We start from the raw sequence: 17347 nt of genomic DNA on the forward strand, positions 1-17347 counted from the left end.
TCTGGGTTTTTTTTGGTTGAAGGAAAACATTAACACCAAAAAATCATGTTAAAACTTCACACAACAAATCATCAATCAATCTCTTCTTAATGGAAAAGGAGAGCAGTCTTCTAGTCTTTAATTTCTTTACTACGGTAGCTATGTCTCAAATGGCATCATGAATCCAGCAACATTCCTCAGTGTGACAGACCTGGACAACACTCCGAGCAATACCAACACATGCATTACTGTTTGCTGCCTAGCTTCTCTTCCACTGAACCTCTGTGCTGTATTTGCTTAGTCTGCCACAGCACAGATCACACTTTGTTTGCCTTCCTAAAGAAATCTCTCATGCCAGCTTATGTATAGACGGTCCCTTCTCTAATTCCTGGAAGTCCATGGCTCATTAGATTAAAATGAAGTAGGATGTTAAGAAAAAAAAAGGAAGGCGGTATCTCAAAGAGGGTAAAATTCTGTATCTTCCTATGAGGATGAGGTCCACAAAATTACATTCCCAAATAAGATATGCAGATCCATTTTGCACTTCAGAGACAGCAGTGCTTTGGGGAAAAAAATAATATACTAAAGAGACTCAGTATTCAATGCAAGAAACACAGCGTAGTTTGGAATAAAAAGAGAAGCAGAAAATAAACTTGTCACTCAGATAAATGCATATATAGAATGCATCTCGAGACAAATGTAAGTAGGTTGGAAGTGTCAGATTTGAACAGGAGCCCAACACAAAAGTTTAAAGGATGCTTGTTCTGTCATCTGTTTAGGTTAACTGGATTTTGGGTTTGTTGCTACTGAGCTGAATTGCAGACTTCCACCAGAGCAGAACTGGGTGAAACCTCTGAGGCAGCTTAAGGCCCAGTAACCAGGATCAAAACGTCACATCTACGGAGATGCAACGATTGTTGCTTGACTAAAGCCATCTGTTTTGTGAGCAAAAGAACGCTGGCCAAGAAGGCAGGAGAAAGAGAGAATATTTAGTATTTGTTTAACTGCTGGCCACTATTAGTTTACGATGCCTTTTATATAAGCCTAGAAATCTTCAGGGCAGAACCTCAGGAGGGCATAATCTTTATTTGCCGATTTCTGTATTTAAGAAATTTCATATCTATTTAAACACTCAGTTAATTATTGCTTTGTACAATGTCCCTAGCCAAACGCACCCCCCATTTAGATGATTTTTTTGTTCATAATGTCCCATTTAAGCAGCAGTCATTTCCATTCAGTCTCAGCCTAAACAGTTTCTCTGGAAGATATCCCAATTAAACAGATTTTCTTATTAAGCATGCCCCAATTAAGTGATGTACATCACTACTGGCTCAGCTTCTATGCCATTTTTACATTCTGAGCAGAGTACAGGCAGCGTTTTATGCTGTTTTTGAGCCGGTCAGCACCTACACTAACAAAGTACATTTTACAATAATTTAAACAAACAACAGTTCATCAAAGGTATGGAATCTAACATAGGGAGACTCCTATTGTAGTTCTTTGTGGAGTTTTGGGAAGAAATTATTACTTTTACAAATGGGCAATTTGCCTTTTAAGCATTCCATTGAAATAAATCCCTGAAGAGAAACTTTGACTTCTCACACCACAGCACGCTCAGTACTGCTTCTGTATCAGTGCGGGAAAGGGTTCTGCTCTTCCCATGCTTCTGGAAACCTAGCTTATTAGTCAGTCCATACTCTACTACTTCACAATAATTTTTTAAATTAAATATGAATCCTGTGGGGAAAAGAGTTTCAGTAACAGCCCCATAGACCTCTCTTAAGGTTAAATTTCTGACACTTGGCAAAGAACCTGAAACAAATATTGGGCATATGTCTTATTTTTACAAGATGATTACACTTCTTAAAAACAACAGCCCTTGCTCATTTTATTGGATTAGATACCATCTCATCAGGGACAGAAAAACTAGAAATACAGGCAGAAAGAAGAAATTAATTAAAAGCTGTCATGTGCGTTGAAGGGTGTTTAAATGTGTGCTGAGCATTACTCAATATTGAGATTAAGCCCTTATGTATTGTTTCAATACAAAACATTACTTTCTAAATCCATCACAGTCAAGCAATTGGCATCACTTTGTAATCAATGGCTTTTTTGTTTTTTAAAAATACACATTGGGAGTGCTAAATCAGTTATCCCACAAAACAATCTTCAGACTTGATTTTTCTATCAACTGCAAGGAACATGGTACTGGCGAAAGAAAACCCTGATTGTCACTGTGAATTGTCATTGTTTACTGAAGTGGATAACGGTTTCCAATTTAACATCATTATGTTGCTATATTAGTCCACATTTCCCATTCTATTATAATAGTTCGGGCTTTAACTCCAGACATTATTTCCCAGTTTGAAAAGACGCAGGCCTTGTGCCAAAAAGTTAAATGAATTACTTTTGTACCATCAGAGGTTTAAACACAACCATCTGGTCCACCAAAATTGTCCCAAATTTTTCAGTATCCTTTAAACTGCACATGCTGAGAACAATCCTGGTTCAACTGAAGTAAGTGGCAAAACTCCCACCAATTTAAATGAAGCCAGGATTTCATCCAACATATCCTGGTGAGAACATTCCAAATTTCTGGTCACACAGAGATTTTGCACTGGCTATAACTATGCTGATCGGGTGAGAGAGATTTTTTTCTTTCTATGTAAACAATAACACCATTTGTTACCATTTGTGAAAAAATACTGGAACAAATACAATAGTCAAGGTGGACAGAAACTCACAACAGCCAGCAGCATGTTTTTTTACTGAGGTGACTTCTACACATACCAAGAGAAGAATTATTAGGTACAGTGAAAGGAACACATGACTTGTATTTTTAGCAAGTCCAAAGTACTACGAAAACACTGAGAAAAGTCTTTTTTTAGGGGAACATAATATCTCTGTTGGCATTCACTATCAGCAATGCATTGACTTCTATGAAAGCTTCCGCCACTGGGCAGTCAAGTACACCATACTTCTGGCAATGGATTTCTTTAACAACGCACACGCAGATTCCCACACCTCTCCACAGGACCACAGTCTTCTAAATGAAGTCACACTCATGCACATTCTACTGTAAAACAGCAAAGTGTTCACATGAAATACTTCACTAAAAAGTAATGCTTGCAGTTGTTTCAATTCATTTAATTTGACTTGACTTTACTTACACAGAAAATACACAACCTCAGAAATCAAAAAGGTTGTTAGGTAAAAGATAGTTTAACATACGGTTCCACCACTTCCAGAGAATTTATCCTGTACTTTGCAGTGAGGTGACAAATGGAGGTAACCAAGTTGGCTCAAAACCCTTTCATTGTATCATAATAAACAGATGAAGACAGACATTCACACTTTCCATGGTCAGTCATGGCTCATCAGCCAAATAGAGAGGCTATCGATAGGTTACTTGTTTTACTGTTTACACTAGAGGTTAGGTAGCAACTACTTAAATGTATACAAATATGCATGCACACACAGTGGCATTTAAAAATATATTTATACAAGTGTGATTGCTTTGTAAATAAGGTTACTCTGAATATTTTTAGATGTAAATCAACTCTACTTTCCACTCTACCTGTAGGATTAAATTTCTGACATTGGTGAAATCTGAAGACACTATGTTTAACTTGATGATTCTGGGATGATTCATAATGAAAACCTCCTATTTTATAGCAGTGGGATGCTAGATATTTTCTTCTGTTTTATTGTGAACATAGACATTAAAATACACCCGTGATGAGTGGTAAAAATGGTCAGGCCTACCATATAATCATAACTTCAACTACATTCCGGGTAAGGGCGGAACGCGTGGCCGTACTAAGATTCCACACCAAATGCAGCAGTATGATGCAAAAAAAATACTATTACACACGTACATTTTTGACATCGCCAATTTCTAAACAAACAGTTCATGGAATTTTTCAGAGAAGAGAAAAATAAGTACCAGGTCTTTAAGCATGAGACAACTACTCAATAAAATTTCCCTTTAAGAAAAAAAGAAATACATATGCTGAGTTTTGAAGAATAACTAGACTTTTGTAATGATGAGACAATGTGATACATTTTTAAGATTTCTAGTTCCTGCCATAAATCAAAAATTCCAAATCCACATTTACCACAGCGGCATGCATCCAGTAGACATTGATGGAGTGTCTTAATGAATATGCCTACTATTGCTGAGCAAGTATGAAAGTGTGGAACATCTGTATGTCATCAAGAAACACAAAGCAGCTAATTATAGAGTATAATAATTTTATTTTGGCACATTTTAAATATTTTTGTTTAGGGTTTTTATGCAATGGGAATAAAATGTTATTGTAATTTCTACTCCATTGCTAAAGATTAAACCAAATGATTTTTCTTCAGCAAGCCAGCTAGAGTCTGGCTCAAACTGTTTTGCTTGAGTGATGAAAAGTTGAAACCGAGCTAAACAGAGATAATTCTGTAAACACCTTTAATTAAAATAGTCACCAGTTACTTTTCCTGCTAGTTTTACATTTTAGCAGCTTCATATTTCTCTGCAGACAGTTGCCTTCACATAATTTAGGTGATGTTTATGATAGCAAAAAATTCAGTTGTAATCATGTAAACCAAAGGTTTAGAGTCTTATGCCCGCCTACTGTAATATCACCTTCATATAAATAGACTACATTTATACATATCTATCTTTTTAGGTTCTAAAGTTCTACAAATTAGCACATACTATATTTGACAAGTTTCCTTTGCTTAATCAAGATATACAAGAATATCTTCTCATGTAAAATATATGGGAATCCTGAATAATTTAAAAAGGCTCAAATGCTCTACTCTCTTTGATATCTAGATATTCCTTCTCAGAGGAAAATACAAAGAACACTTTCCCCCCCCTTTGAAATTAAAAAAACAAAACAAAACAGTTTTGTGGAAACAGAACTCTACTTAGACCAGGTATCAGCAATACAGGTGGGAGAGATGGGACAATATGCTCAGGCATATTGTAGTTATTCCCCAAATGAACATTACTCTCCCAGAATTCTGAAGAAAGAAAGGCCTTTACTAACAGCCCAGCCATATTAAGGCAAAGATATAGATAACTCTACCCTGAAATGATACAACAACAGGACAATTAACCTGTATTTAAACTAGTGCTTGCAGTCACAGGTTAAGTTTGAATTGCAGGTAGATTTAAAATAGTATATATTTTCCTCTGTGCAGTATTGCACAGTATTCTATTTCATGGTTTTCACTTACATCTCAATTTCTGTAGTTTCTTCTATCTTTTACTTTGATTTTTCATAGTGACTGAAGACCACTAGCATCTTAAAGAAATTAATCATTTGGGATGCGCAAGTTACATTTGTAAAAATAATTTGTAAAATCATTCATGGTTTATTGAAACCCATATATAACCCATCACCTACCCACCCAAAAAACTTGAGATTCTAGAGAGAAAAGGGTAATTTTAAGAAAGGAGTTTAAATGGTTTTGAAATACTGTCACCTTAAAACCCATTTTCCTCTCTTACTCGTCATTTTATTTGCAAATAAAAATTATAAAACAAGATTAAAGCCAATTTGGTTCCAATTAGGTCAGTACCAATATGAAGCAAAGGGAATCTAGATTACAGCCTTTTAGAGCCTGAAACAAAAGTGAAAGTGATGAAAGCACTATCCTTCCATGAGATGCCACATACTATTTCATTGGATTTTTTGGGGGTAGACTGTGGCCCGATTGAAGCACTAGGTTAACAAGATTAATTGACCTGTACCCTTTAAAAGTAATGTTTCTGAGGCACTGGCCTAACAGAGTTATTTGTATTATTTATTTTTCTAGTTGAGAGATTGTTTTTAGTAATAGAGTATTTATATGAGCATCTTGCCCTTCATACATTGCTAAGGAGAGCTGCAATGGCCATATAATATTCACTAACATTAGATAGTGAACTAAAATAAACATGTATATATGACTTAACTGCAGATTAATTTAAATTTAATTAACAAAATTTTTAAGTTAAATAAATTTAACTGCAGACTAAAAAGGCAGAAGGACAAAGAAATATATTTGCCGGTTTAAAAAAAAGCCACAACACAAACTGATTTATGCCTAGAAGCACTGACAGAGCATTTTGAATTCTTCTTTTGTTTTGTTTTTAAATGTGAATCAGTCTTGCTGAAACACTCCTGGAGGAAGCGGAAGCCGAAACGTAAGCAACGTCAGAATTCTCCCTCCTCAAGAACCAGAAACCCAGTGAGCATTGTTTCAGTGACAAGGAGGTTCCAGACAACCTTCAAAACAAATTACAATGTAATATTCCTTTAAGTCACTGAATCATAACATTTGAGGGAGACAAAGAGTAATAAAATGCTCCATATGCATCTGTTGGCAGTCTGTGGAGACCTTCTAAGGAAAATATCCAGGAAAGGAAAAACACATATCAAAGTTACCTTGAATATAAAATATACAATTACTATTTAAAGATTAGGCAAATGAAAGAAAAGGGCATAATTAACAGCGAGGTGTTTTAAAATTTAGAAAGAGACAAAGTCAATAATTATTGCCGTCTTTGAACTAGTTCCATGTCTGAGCCCTGCTCCTAACACAGCCTAGCTTCTGATGCTCCATTAAAATCCTCCTCTCACAAAAAAATCCCAAAACAAAAATGTGCACATTCCCACATGTGCCATCATACCGAATCTTCCTGCAGACTTCCATGTTCTAGCTAGTTGGTAGGCTTTCCACATCCACTAGATCGTGCCTTTTAGGACTGGAGGGTGCCTGAAAACTGGAACCACGTTTCTGCTTCATTATGATAAAGGCCTATCTGTGGGTTTAGTGCTATGCAAGTCAGAGCTATAACAAGCATCATCACTATTTACATGTAACGTTAACTTTAGTGGTGAAAAGGACACACACAATTACAATTCGGTTCACTAACAGAACCGCTCAAGGTCAGAATTTCTGTTCTAAAAGAGACTCCAGAATTCTAAGAAAATTTTCATGTACAAACAGAAACAACTATTTTTAATACAGATACTAAATATTCACAAGCAAATGCAGTTGTGATTACCATACCTTTTAAATCTTGCCTCTCTGAGTAGCAGTCTGGCATACCTTGCTGATCTCAGGACTCATTTTAGTGTCTTCCCCATCATCTATCAGCTGACACAGCGCCAAAAGGCCACAGCTGCACAATTACAGAGGTTCCCACTGACTTCTGAGCTCTGCAGGAGCTGGCTGACCCTGCCACTGGGCAAGGCACAAGTCAAAACTTCTCCTGCCACTGGGCAAGGCACAAGTCAAAACTTCTCAAAAACAGGCACTTGTAACACCTGCAGTGATAACGAACCCAAAGGAAGCTGCAAGGGGCAGCAGCTCCTGGGCCGGCCTGCTCCAGCTGGGCTGGCTCTCACTGAGTTCCTGCAGACTTTCAGGAAGTTGCCCTTTCTCCCAGAAAAAAAGAAAAGCATGTGCTAATCCTTAAAAACAGTATGGGATGCTGCCCCATCTAATACACCACTCTCCTTCTCCACCCCCCCCCCACCTCCTAGGCAAAATAGGAGAATATGCTATAAAGACACACATCATATATTTCTAGTAGACTTTGTAAAAGTTATAAAAACACTTTGAGAAACAGGTGTGGTAAGGATTCAACAAGTGATTTAAATTACAACACACTGATATCCCAAAAGCCTAAAAAAGCTTTTACCGGAGGGGAAAATATTAAATTAAATACTTCCTAAATCTTAACTGTTTCATGTGCAAATACTAACTTATTATCTATTAAATTATGTTAAGCAGATATAATTGGAGGGACAACCTGCAGCATAAAAACATAAACCTTCTCTCTTTAATGTTGTAATTATTCCACATTTATTGGCCAGAAGCCAGATGCATTCTCATGTTTATTACAAATCCCAGTAAAAAAATCTTAGCTATTTGACTTGGTAACATTTGCAGGTTTCAAGCTTTTATAAATGCTATTAAAACTGCTGAAAATTCAAGACCAAAACCTTTTCGGTTCTGTGTAAGGGGGTCAAACAGCAACTGGCTTACCTGTCATAATTCTTAGTAATGAAATTAACATTACAATAAAGAGGTAAATCTAAGAGATGTTTCTGACTCCAGTCTCTCATTCTCACCTCACAGCTGTATCCAACACCAAATCTAGTATCAGCAAGGCTGCTTTCTCAGGGAATGGGAACTAGGGTTTTTTTCCACACATTTCATCTGGTTCTAACCTTTTCTTTCCAGACAAAAGCCCCAGACTCTCTGGTTGCTTATGCCTGCAAGATAAAATTAGTAGCTCTAGCTAAGTCATGCTCTCACTAGTCATTCTGCCTGGCAAAATGGAGCTGGAACCTCATTAGCTTCAACTGTTAATATACTGCATACACAGCCTGAACAGAAATTAATTCCATGTCCAATTCAAGTCTTTCTGGACACTTTTGATTTAGCTGTTACATTCTTTAAGACTAACATAGCCTTCTCTTTAAGATTCAAGCTTAGGAACACCCTCAAAACTGATACATTCTGGGAAGCTTCAGCTGCAAAGCAAATCCTTAGAGTTCGTTTTCTCTCATACTCCCAAAATAACACAGCAGATAGAGAGGGACACTGTCCTCTCAGATGCTCAAAAAGGTATGACAGCTTTCTGAAGCAGTCCTCCAACACAAGGAATCTTTCCAAAAAAGGAAGAATGTATTTTAAATCCACTCTTTCAAATCTACAAGTCCACCATCAGAATTAATGTTAATCCAAAAGTTAACTTATATTAGGCTTACCTAAACAGCTAAAATGCACAAAGTATTTTAGTCACTTATCTCACAGGATGGCCTGAAAGCTTAACTAAGGAACTTTTATTTAAAAACAACAACTTTCAGAAGATGCTATGAAAGATGAAAGATTTACTATCCTATAATTACAAAAGTAGTAAATAGTTCTCCTCAAGGCAGGATTAACCTCTACCTGGTGTTCTGGCAGTGTAAGAAGCTGGGGCAGCTCAAGGCCCATCCAACCTTGGCAATGTCTGGGGAAGACCGTGAGAGATTATACATATACTTTCCCGGTATAGTCTAACAGCTTTTAAAGACCAAGGATTTCCTAAAGCAGAAATAGCAGCTGTGTGTTTAAGACATCTTGACAGATTTCTCCTTCACGAATTTGTCTAAGCAGTAGTTGAAACTATGTAAAATCTTAGCACTTTATTACATGTTCTGTAGCAAACCTACCATCATATAGGAACCAATTGCTCATATGAACCAATTGCAATTTCTATGGTTCAGTGAGCTACTAACAGAAAGATAGGTTAGAGGAGCTGCCAGAATATAGTTAATCTTGTTCTAAAAGTCAGTGCACCATTCAAAATGGTATCTGGTATTTCTGAGTACATAAGACTAAAATGTAATTGAGACAGACAAAGCATTTCATACTTAACACAATGTATTAGATAACATGTTTTATTGCATTCATTTTTATTCATTATTATTGATTGCATAATATGTTTTAATGCATTAGATAATATGTTAATGTCAAAATAAACCCCAAATATATACCTTCAGTAATTTTGTATTGCTTTCAAAATACACTCTCCTTCAGCTGCCATTTTCAAAGCAGCCTAGAATTTGTATGCCTGGTGAAGGATACCACAAACCCTATGTTGAGGTATGCCCATGTATTATATACTGGCTATCACTTATTTCTCTAAAACAACATTCAGTGTTACACTTTTCAATTTTTGCTCAGCAGGTGGGTATCTAAAAATTCAATGTAAGCATGAATACTGATGTCTTTGCACATAGAGAAAAAAACAGGATGTATAACATTCTCACTCAAGATGGTAAGATTTCAAAACATCTTAAAATCTTGAAAAATAGATAAATGGGAACTCAAGAAAAATCATATTTTGCAGAATTAACTTTTCAACAAGCCTTTGGTAGAGAGCTGCCATTATTACAGTGAAGATTTAGACAACAAAGTTAAATCCTTCATTCATCAGTAACGCCTATTTACCTCTCATGGTTCGTGCCAAAACAGCCAAAAAGCTCTTATGTTTGTATTCAATAGATAATTCTACCAACCATTAAAGAGCATTTAGATCAAATATATACACTCTTAAAATATATTTTTGAGCTATCAAAAAGTATCAACAAGAAAAAGAGCTATCAATAGAGTACAGCACAGTAAGTGGGAGAAACAAGGTGCTTTTTTTTCCCCAGTTACTCATCTGAAAACACTCAGAAACATGCTAATAGAAATTATATAAAAATCTAGGCACATCTCAACACACATCACTGAATCTAGACTCATCTCAAAGAAACAGATGTGTTATGGAAAATAAATTAACTGACCATGTAGCTTTCCCCTTTTTCTAGAAATCAGGTAGTTACATGCTTGTATAGTAGCTTCTCATTCAATTTCTAAGAAAAAACAGATGATACAATATTTTCCGAAGGTTTCAATTTTTTTTCACTTTAGGCTTTGAAGATATACATTAGATAAAAGCAAGAGACCTTAAGAAATAAATTGATTTCTCTATAAGTAGTAAGCAAAATTATATACAGACTTTGTTGATTAATAATGTTAAACATATGAAATGCATCACTTAAGAATCATCACAGGATCAAGAAAAAGCTGTCTGCAAGTTAAAAATAAAAATATAAATGGATTTTCTCACAGATGAGAAATTCGTGCATTAGATATCTAAATTCCTTTTCTTAATACATGGCTATTTAAGTGATGTGTATCCTGAATGGTTAGTAAAGTTCTTGATAATGTGCATTACAACTTGTTACCCAAATCACTGGCTGGTCCAGAAATTTCCATAGAGAACAGGCACACATTAGTGTGAATGCAAGGTGATTAGCTGAGTGCTTTAAACATTCTAGTTGTGATTATAGAAGCAATTCAGGGTATTTAATCAAATCCCTATCAATAATCTGACTGAAAGATGTGGCTGAGTCCACTACCCTTCTTTAAAAACTGATGTCACCAAGCTTTATTTTATTTTTCATGTTGGCCTAGTACCAATTCTAGTTGTACTGTTGGGGGAGAAATAAGTGGCTCATTAATTCATGGATGAAAATAATTCTCTTAGTTCCCTGAAAGAGACAATCCTAATTTTATTTAAATATAGGTTTGATTTCAGTTTCCTTTGCATCGAGAAGAAGTGGGGCACATCTTGCATTCTTACAGATTAGTTAAACAGAAAAGTTATGGCCACAATATTTGTTAAGCAGAGCACATTTTACACAGACAGTATTTAGCTCCATACAGAACACTGGTGGTGTCAGCTCTGTTTCTCCAACGGCCTGAGAAACCCGTAAACAAGTTTTGGTCCAGAACAATGTATTATGGAGTATATGATAATATTCTGGTCTTATAAAGCATTATATCTGTTTCCCTGTATGCCTGTGATTGCTGGAAATACACAAAGTGGTTAAAAAAAGCTGAAATTCTGCATGTTTTTAAGGAGAAAGAGTGGAGAAGCAGGAAGCCTTGTATTCGGGGAAAGCACAGCATACAAAAATAATGGCTATCTTCTTTACAGCTCTGACTGCTAATGAGATGCAGAAAAGCACTGGTAGAGCAAGAATAGAGAGAACAGTCTAACTAATGTTTAAATAGAACCCTATGAGTGATACAGGAATTAAAAAAAGAAAAAGAAGAAAGAAAGAAAAAAAAGGGTCTTACTCCAGGCTAAGATGACCTTGGAGCAAACAATTCAGCCTTCTATTTTGCAGCTGTTGCAGCACTGTCAAAACACTACAATAAAGAATTTGGTGTCAATTTCTGCAGCTCAGATAGCAAGTCATTTAGCTCCAGAAGTGCACACAGTAAGCCTTTTAGTTTAAGGTGAGGTACAGCTCTTTTATGGAAAATTGGGGTGATGAAAAAAACATGCTTTTTTGTTTGCTCTTTTTGCTTGGTATTCCAAACATAATACATGCATTGTGAGAGAGCCATGGAGGATTTAAGAGACATGAACATAGAACGAACCCTTGCATTCAGATGAAAAATGTGCTTCAATTTACAGAACAAGCTTGGATGCTCCAAGACATGTTTTTTCCATGAAGAACTCTGAATTCTCAGCATGCTGCTCCCAATCCAGTGTCCCAGAACATTAGTCAATGCATTGATCTAAGAAACTGTGAACCAGAATAGAAATACAGTGATTGGAAAAGTAGGACCTACAGATAGTAATGGTGTATTTTGTAAGCTGAATGTTAGCAATGTCCACCTGCAGTTCAAAATCAGCTAGGATGAACATTCAACAGCTCACTTCATCCAGAGCCAAGGGCAAATGTAGAATGGATCGATCACTTTGGCCTGTATTTCTGAAGCCTAATAGCTTCCAGAAAGAGGAGGCCTTCACATATTTAATATGACAGATAGCCACCAGCTACAGGCAGTCCCATTAAGCCTGACATTACGATCCCAGGGTGGTGCTCATCATTGGCGCTCTCAGCAACAGAAATCTCCTGCCAGAGCCAGCTTTGTCATGGCACAGTGTGTAAAGATCTTGTGCTGCTTCCAATAGAAGGATGATTTCCAGAAGTGACTGCTATACTAAGCTATGATGAATAAATTATTATAAAAAAAGACTAGTCTAGTGTACAGCAAGTTGTGTCAACAGACTGGAATAGCCTTTGACCCTTTGAAGCAAAAGGGTTCACATACCCAAACAGTTAATAGGAAAGGTCAAGTTAAGCAGAGAACCCATACACAGGTGCAAGTGTGAAGGGGGGGGAGGTCTCTGCCAGCAGCACTCTCTGCAGCTGCATAGTAAAGATAGCTTAAAATCTACAAGACTGCGGAATCACTAGAGTGTAGGCTTACCCAGAATCCAGATGTTACTGTTATGAAACCATGAGCTTTGAGTAAAATCCACGGAAGCTCTCCTGCCTCCAAAACCCACCCTGAAAACTGAGCAGGCTATAAGCAGCTCAGTCACCCAGATTTGCACTTGCAAAATTGTATCACGTAAAGGAGCTAGTGGGTTAGAACTACTATGTTAACCAGGTCTTCCAATAGTTTGAGAAAATACAGATTGGATGTATCCCTCTCTATTTGAAAAGGAAGCCAGGAGTAGCTGGGGTTTCATATTACTCTGGGATGGAAAGAGAAAAGAGAAAAAAAAGAGAAAGAGAAAGAAAGAGAAAGAGCAATAGAAAGAGAAAAGAATGGCAACCTGGGCACTGCTTTCCAGAAGAATTTAGAACTTGGATCCTACAAGCAGGAATACAAGGTCATTCAAAGACTATTACTAAGTAGGATCCACAGACGGGCTTTGCTAAGGCCTCCAATTAAACTCCTACCCATTTACCATAATTAGATTATGCAAGATACTAACTTAGATAGCCTGACTACATAACCTGCTTGGCTGCACAAACAGCATCTCCCTTTTGAGTCATCACTGTTTAGTTTAAGGCAGATACTTGAAGAAAGAAAAAAAAAAGTGATGTTACATTTTTGTGAGCATGTAAACAGTCTTCAAATTAGAATTCTGGAATATAGTCCAAAAGATTGCTTCCGTTTTCTACAAACAAAGGAAAATTTCTTTAAGCTGAAGAGATTTCTGGACAATTAACTGATCTTTCTCTAGTCATTACTGTTTCTAATTTCAGTACACAGAACAACGCTGCAATTCTAAAACATTTCAAACTATAAGCAGATAGATTCCCATGACTGTAGTCTAGTAGCATCTCTAAGTTTCCCCTCTCTGCGCTTCCAGATTTGCTCTGTGCTCTACACAGTACAGACATAAACCATGCCTGCTGCTGAAGGTAATGCAAACTAACAGCACAATACCACCAGGTAACATGATGTCCTGTCTACATTTATTATCTTGGTGAAGACACATCACTAATAATTACATTTCACATTTGGAGACAAAAACCAAATGCGACTTTGGACAAGATGCTAATGAATTCATAAATCTTTAAGAGACAAACACTCTTAGTGAAGAGAAAATACCTTGTTCTCTCTAACCCAAAAGACAAAAAATATTAGGCATCATTTTTTAAAATAAAGGTATTCCTACTTGGGACTGTAAGTGTGTGCAAGGATGTACTGCAATAATCAAACAAAGAGGAGTCAGGAGGTGTAAGCAGCATAGAACAAGAAGCAGACTATATATGTTGCATTTTTATATACTTAAGGTACATTTTAAAGCTTTTATAAATTTTCAGTAAATTATTATGCTGGAAGAACATCAATCCAATACTTTGTTTAACAAAGTAAAGAAGCAACATACTCTCAAGATTTTTTTTTTAATCGCACATTCTAAAAAGCTTGTGTAGGCGTGGATTGTGTTACATGGAGTTAGTACATTCTAGCATGCCCCAAGCTTAAGGAAAGGCAAAATGTGATTTCTGGAACATTAGCAGTTCCAGCTTTGAAACTGGGCATAACCTAAGTGCAGGCATTGTCGCTTAATTATTAAGCTTATCTGAGCATATTTTTGAAAACTTTCCCACAGCAAACATGTTAACTCTGATGAACACGATTTGCTACATATGAAAAGGGAGTCACAGCAACACGCAGCAGCATTCAGGAAGATGATACAAAAGTATAGGAAGTATGTGGTCTGAAAAAAGGACTCATGTCCTGATTGTGCCACTGACGGCTCAATGATCTTGGGCAAGTCTTTTTTTTCTCTATTCCCTCTTATTGTCACTGACCAACATGTGGATAAAAGTATTCCTAATGAAATATTCACATACACAATAATATTCTAAGGATTCATTACTTATCACTCAGATTTTTTCAAGAGGATTATGTTTTATAAGATTTTTGTAATATTTATGAGATAAATATTCTCTAAACGAGAGAGTTTAAGCATTTTTATTACTATGATTACGAGAAAGCTTTCTGAACTGCCACTGATTAAACTAAATGCTCCACTGATGAAATGGGATTTGGTTAATAAAACATTATAAATTATTTGACTTCTCTGTTCACATTGTGCATGGTTTCCTTTTTGCAAATATAGACAGGAGTTCTATGCCTATGCTTTTCAGAAATTGTAGTAATTTTAGCTGACAGAGAGCATTAAGGTGAAAAATGCTTTACAACCCTTCTGAATTCCTTTGCTTTCTAGCAAAAGCTTTACATTCAAACAACGTTGGGAGTTTTTTTTTTCCCCCTGTTGGAGTTGCTAGGATACCATGGCAACAGACACTAGAAATATCCACGATTTGGAGACAAAGTTAGATGCAGGTGTAATCCACTCCCGCACAGAAGGCCAGAAGGAGGCTCATGTCACTTGTTTTTGGATCAATGCAGATCCTTTGCAATGGAGTAAATTCTACCTGGGATAGAGCAAATCTGCTTACTGCCATTTCAACATACTTGCTTCTCACCTAACTCCCCAGCGGGACTCAAAGAATAAATCTCAGGGTTGTGCCCAACCTCCCACTACTGGGGAAAGAAGAAACATGTCTTAACTTAGGCTTCTACTTGAGCAAAGTTTTGGAAAGACTGGATCTGCATTGTAGATAATTCCCCAACTCACTGGAGGTCAACATACCTCAGTAGTAAAATTGGATATTACATCTTTAGTGCTCAGGACTGTGAAGCTTGCCTTGACTGTAAAATCTGGCTACTGCATGGACTGTTATGACCAAAAACCACAACTTTTTATGGATGAGAAGTTTAGGACTGGCTTCCAGACACTACAGAGATGCTTCCCTGGTGAAACTCACACAGATGCTTTGAGACACTATGCTAAAAAACAAAGCAAAAATAAATAAGCACTTGTTTGAAAAGTACATACAAGGAGGGTTGTTTTTTTTTTAAACTCTATTCATAGAGTTCTGCATTTTAAAAGGCAAACACAGTAAGGCAATTATCATTTAGAATAAAATATCACTTTTTTAGGGTGATAAAACAGTTTCAATTAACATTAAACATCTGCTCTGAAGGATCTGCCCCTTATTTACAAAAAATGTGTACGTCATTCTACAAAATAAATGCTTTCTGTGCTAACACAGTGCTGCGGAGGCAGAGCTTTGTCAAGTCGGATTAATGCAAACAACATTACTTGCTATACTTTCTTATTGAAAAAACTTGCATTGCCAGACTGACTGTAGTACGAAAATTATAATGTAGTGTTACACCATACTTAAAATCCTTTTGGCCTCCAATGTTCAATGTAAAAATTGTTCCAAGCATAAAAGAACAGATGCTGACAGCCATAGCAATTCTCAGTGTTCATGCCAGTGAACCATATTTACTTGAAAAGGCTATTCATAATATGAATAGTGGTTGATCTGAAGAGAACTCTATTATACAATCTGGTACATATTTCCGGCAAAAATGACCCCCCTCCCCCGATTTTTTTTCCTTTATCCAGCTTTATTTGTTCTACAAGCTCTTTTTATCATATTACTCAGTTCACTGCTCTGACACCTCCTGTTTGTACATGTTGCTTAAAAACAACAAACAGTAAGCAATTCGTAATATAAATGGGGAAATGTATAATCAGACTGGTTTAAGAGTTTCAAAAATGCAAAGGTTTAGAAGATGTAATTCTAATAAATCCAATCCTTTCATGATCTAGTCTTCTCCCTAAAAGTATCCACCGTTGCTATCACCCCATTCCCAGCACCAGGATCATCAGTTGTAGCACTAGTGCAGAAAAACCACTAGTCTTGGGCACAGCATCTTTTTAGCTTTGGTTTTGAGGTAAGACTAGACAGCAATAATGAAAGTATCACATCTGCCCAATATACAAAGAAAATAAATCCTTTCCTAGTACCTTCTCATTAGAAAGAGTATGCTGCGCTTGGCGCAAAGCAGGACCAAACCAAACTGTACTACAGAGCTACATCAACTGGATCTTAGCTACAGAAAGCATTCATTCTCATGTCTGCACTATCTAGTTATGAGTACACTGATGCAAAATATGGCTGTTTTCAACCAGAAGATTTTTCATTATGTATCTCCATATGATGCACAGCCCAAGTCATCGAGCTTAGAATTTCTTTTCTTACATAAACGTGTTACATAAAAAGGAGTTTACAGTCAGACTCTCTGATCACCTCTACAGGTCTCAGCTGTTGCGTTCTGCTCCCAGCAGTGGAAACAGACACTTAAAATTTCTGGCAGCATCCAGTCGCTGACCACAGGCTACTATGGATCAGGTTCCCACAGCCCATGCTCCCCAGAGAACACACGGGAGCACCATATCGCAACCCTGCTAAGTTATCCACCGGGTGAAAAATATCTACCTAGGATCTACCTTCAATTACTCTCTGTTCCTCAGGACTCCTACAGGCTTCAAAATATTAACCCTTCTCCGTCACTGGGGAAAGTGTGTGTTGGAGGAGTGGGGAATAGAGAACAGAAGAGAACTAAAAACAAAAACAAACAAAAAAACCAAACCCTC

General features: G+C 36.7%; 1 protein-coding gene across 1 annotated transcript in view; it reads right to left on the bottom strand.

Annotated features, from left to right (window-relative positions):
* The window catches only part of CRACD (capping protein inhibiting regulator of actin dynamics), a 138988-nt gene that overhangs the window by 99477 nt on the left and 22164 nt on the right, over positions 1 to 17347 (bottom strand). The gene's annotated exons all lie outside the window — the stretch shown is intronic.

This window comes from Dromaius novaehollandiae, chromosome 4 (genome assembly GCF_036370855.1).
Source record: "Dromaius novaehollandiae isolate bDroNov1 chromosome 4, bDroNov1.hap1, whole genome shotgun sequence".
Classification (NCBI taxonomy): Eukaryota; Metazoa; Chordata; class Aves; order Casuariiformes; family Dromaiidae; genus Dromaius; species Dromaius novaehollandiae.